Genomic DNA, 4240 nt, shown 5'->3' on the forward strand with positions numbered 1-4240 from the left:
ATCCAGTATTATCCCGAGATATTTAATATCATCAACTCTTTCAATTTCAATGGGTAGGCCTTGAATATTAATCATCATAATTTCCGGTGCTGTTTTCCCAGTACAAGAAAAGATGATGAATTTTGTCTTAGTACAATTAATAGTCAATTTATTTCTCGAAAACCATAAGATAAGCCTCGAAAGTGCTGATTCCAACCTAAGCTTCAACGATCTAGAGTCGGGGCTGCTGACATTGCATGCCGAAGTGTCTTTTGATTTCCACTTTTTTCCCCAATCCACAATTCAGCGTCCACTTGCCCTCCTGCAATATTTTCTAAAAGTTTCAGTCTAATGCTTTAATCTGCTCCCGAGATATTGCATATACGCCTTATTGACAACCTGGAAGCACAGAGTGCATTTTGATTTATCTACTTAATCGTGTATAAATTACAAGTCTCATAAGATCTTATAGTGCAAAAATGTTATTTATGCATTATTGGAAACTAAGATTGGTTAGCCCTTTCTTCCTCCTCCCAAAACTAAATTTAAATTTTCCTTGCCCAACTCAACTTCTTTTTTGTTCCAACAGCGCCTTAAAGTTTCAACCCCACCCCCAGGTCATCTATCCAGCTGTGCATAAAATGTATGTTCTTACAGGGTCTTATTGGGAAAAAGTTATGATTATATAGGTATTGACGATGAAAACTAGTTAACCCTTTCCCTTAATCTGAACTAAATTTGAATTCCCTACCGTTCCTTTCTCTAACAATGTCTAAAAGTATCAACTATATTCTCGGAGCCCTCCCGAGATATTACAAACAAGCAATTTTGATGGAATGGATACACACATAGTGCCTTTTGATTTACCTCTGCCAGCTCCCCAGAAAAAAATAAAGTTAATTTAGCCTTTCAATACTCCCCCAAAGCTTAACTTAATCCTTAAATAGTGTAAATAAGCTAAGGAATCAGGGCCACATAGCGTCTTTTGAATATTAAGGTTTGCTTGTCGTTTTCAGAATGCACGTTTTGGAAACTCTGCTAATCTTGGTGTAGCGGACGATCTGTAAGAGCTTACTCGAAATACAACCAATTAGGAACTAAGAGTTTTTTTTCCCCATTTCAGACCACCCTCTCGCTCCTAACAAAATATATGATTTTCTTGGCACAAAGAATGATATCTAAAATTTAGAGCTAATAAGACACTCAGGATCAAACATGTTCCTCTATTTCTATTATAAAATCTACGTGTAAATAACGGGTACTTGCATAGTTTACGACCATTTTCCCAGAGGTTATAGGGGTCGTGTCGTCCCTGAAGACGTATTTACGGAGCCTTCTGACTATTTTGAATAAAATTGCAACCTCAAAATTGATCAGAAGTCTTTGGGGCTAAGGGGTCAATGGTGGAAAAGCTACAGGAGGGGGCTGGCTGCCCTCAAATCACTTTGGTTCTTAAAAGTACACTATAGCTTTGAACTTCCTATTTCAATGAGCCATTTCCGTGTCTGGGAAATTGCAGATATACACATGCAGTGTCTTTTATATAGACACTAAAGTTTCAAATAAGACCCTTTGCTACTCCTGGGATATATCAGATGCATCATTTTGAAAAAATGGATGCATATAGCGTCTTTTAACTTAGTTCAAAACCCCTTTAAAATTCCCTGAAAGTTTTGACATAGCCGTTACTGAAAGTTTCATTTGAGTGATTCTGTTAGCTTAGTCCCTGAGTTGCCGTCAAATTCTTAAAAATGTCGTCATAAACTGATTTTTCGAATATTCCTTACAATGTAAAATATAGAACAAAATAGTTGACATTGATCATAAATTGAAAGATGCAAAACAATGTTTAAACTATAAATATGTTTAAATTATGAGTTTGAACTAGTAAAAACAAAAAAAGCCAAAATTTTTGAACTGATGAAACTTTGTTTTGATGAAATACAAGAAGAACTGGCTGCCAATTAAGTTTGTCAGTGATTTAGTATACCACCATGGACTTGCAAAAACTAAGCCTGCTGTTCCAGAAGAGTGAGGAAAAGCCTATCTCAGTAAAACATCCTTTCCTTAGCCCATCTAATGACGAGTATGACAAGTTGATTCAGGATCTGAAGGATCGTTTTGTCAGAGGCAATGGCGAAACCATTTACCATATTAAGGGAGATCAAGATGGCACTACTCTACCGCTCTCTAGAGAAGAGTATGACAAGTGTGTGGCGACTCTACAATCGTTAGCAGCAACGAAGGATGCTGATTGTGTGACACTACGTGAAGAAATAACTAAAAAAAGCTGTAGTGGTCATTTTCTCGTCGGGTGTAAAGCAGACAAACTAGATTTTGTGGAGATACGCGTGGCTGTCGTTGGTAATGTCGATGCTGGCAAATCAAGTTTACTGGGTGTCTTGACGCATGGAGAACTGGATAATGGGCGTGGCACAGCACGATTGAAACTATTTCGACACAAGCATGAAATCGAAACTGGAAGGACATCCTCCGTTGGGAACGTCATTTTAGGGTTTGACAGTAAAGGTAATGTTGTCAACAAACCGGTTCAAGGCTCCTTAGATTCGACAAAGATCTGTGAAAATGCTACCAAAGTCGTCACATTCATTGATTTGGCTGGACATGAGAAGTACCTAAAAACCACGGTCTTTGGCATGACAGGTCATGCCCCAGATTTCACCATGCTGATCGTTGGAGCGAACATGGGGATCGTTGGTATGACGAAAGAGCACCTTGGGCTGACATTGTCGCTACACATCCCTATTTTTGTCGTGGTAACCAAAATAGACATAGCACCTCCAAACATTTTAAAAGAGACTTTGAGCCTCTTGATGAAAATGTTAAAATCTCCAGGCTGTCGAAAAAATGCTATTTTGATTAAGAATCATGACGATGTTGTTTTCAGCGCAACAAATTTCTCATCTGAAACACTGTGCCCTATTTTTCAAGTGAGCAACGTCTCAGGCGGGAATCTCGATCTCTTAAGAAGCTTCTTGAATTTACTATCTGCAAGAATGCCTGCTCATGTGAATGATCCAGCCGAATTTCAAATTGATGATACTTGTTCAGTTCCTGGCGTTGGCACAGTTGTTTCTGGCACAACACTGCGTGGTTGTATTAAACTCAACGATACACTCCTATTAGGACCAGATTCAGTTGGACAGTTTGTCCCTATTACCGTTAAAAGCATTCATAGAAAGAGGGTGCCTGTGAAAGAAGTTAGAGGGGGGCAAACTGCAACTTTTGCTGTAAAGAAGGTGAAGAAGTCACTACTGCGCAAGGGGATGGTCATGATTGCCCCTTCTTTGAATCCTGTAGCTTGCTGGGAGCTTGAAGGAGAAATCCTTGTATTGTACCATTCTACAACCATCCAGGTTCGCTACCAGGCAATGGTTCATTGTGACAGCGTGAGACAGACTGCAAAAATCTTGGAGATGTCTCAAGACTGTTTACGCACGGGTGATCGAGCCATACTTCGCTTCCGATTTATCAAAAAACCCTGAATACCTACGCCCTGGACAGAAAATCGTATTTAGAGAAGGAAGAACCAAAGCAGTTGGACAAGTGACTAAAACGGTTCTTTATGCTACATCAAGTGGCCATTAATCAGGAAGACAGAAGTCCCAAAAGCATCAACAACATATACAGCGTCAGAGTGAAGCAAATGGTTCGATCCCAAACGTGAATGAAGAAAACTCTGAAAATCAATCTCAGAAGCCATCTAAGAAACGTACCGAAGGGTAAGCCGAAGTAAAGTAGGAGAAATGAGGACCTATCCATCTAGCGCACCTGTCAGTACTCCCCCACCAGATAGTCTAGTAGAGCAGTTGTAGATTTTTGATACAGTCGGAATGATGGTGTGGTCGACCAAAATACAAAATTCATTTGGTTTATCAAAACAGCGTCTGCGGGAAGCCCACTAGTCATATGTGCATCTCGTTTTTACTTTGTTGATTTTCAAATAGTTAATATGTGTATTTTTTATAACCGCACTGCGATTTGAAAGTTGAACTATCTCAGTTTTGAATGAGTACATCATATTTTCATATGGCTCTGAAAAAAAAGACGAAAATTGGAAGTGTTGTATGAGTTTAAGTTGAAGTTTCGTAATTTGCAGAAGTTAGTTTCTTTTCCTTACTTGAAGTTTTGGATTTTCAATCGGATTTTTGAAATTAAAGTATTTAACAGCAAATATAGGCCAGTCTTTCATAGCTAATTGAAATTTTACCTGCAATTCCTCAAAGATACTTAGGGATAA

General features: G+C 38.8%; 1 pseudogene; it reads left to right on the forward strand.

The window, feature by feature from the left end:
- Positions 1–1973: 1973 nt before the first annotated feature.
- On the forward strand, positions 1974–3815 carry LOC148939057 (GTP-binding protein 1 pseudogene; annotated as a pseudogene).
- The last annotated feature ends 425 nt before the right edge of the window (positions 3816–4240 follow it).

The sequence above is a fragment of the Artemia sp. Qi Xiang Cuo genome, unplaced genomic scaffold (assembly GCF_049724085.1).
Source record: "Artemia sp. Qi Xiang Cuo unplaced genomic scaffold, ASM4972408v1 HiC_scaffold_22, whole genome shotgun sequence".
NCBI classification, from domain to species: Eukaryota; Metazoa; Arthropoda; class Branchiopoda; order Anostraca; family Artemiidae; genus Artemia; species Artemia sp. Qi Xiang Cuo.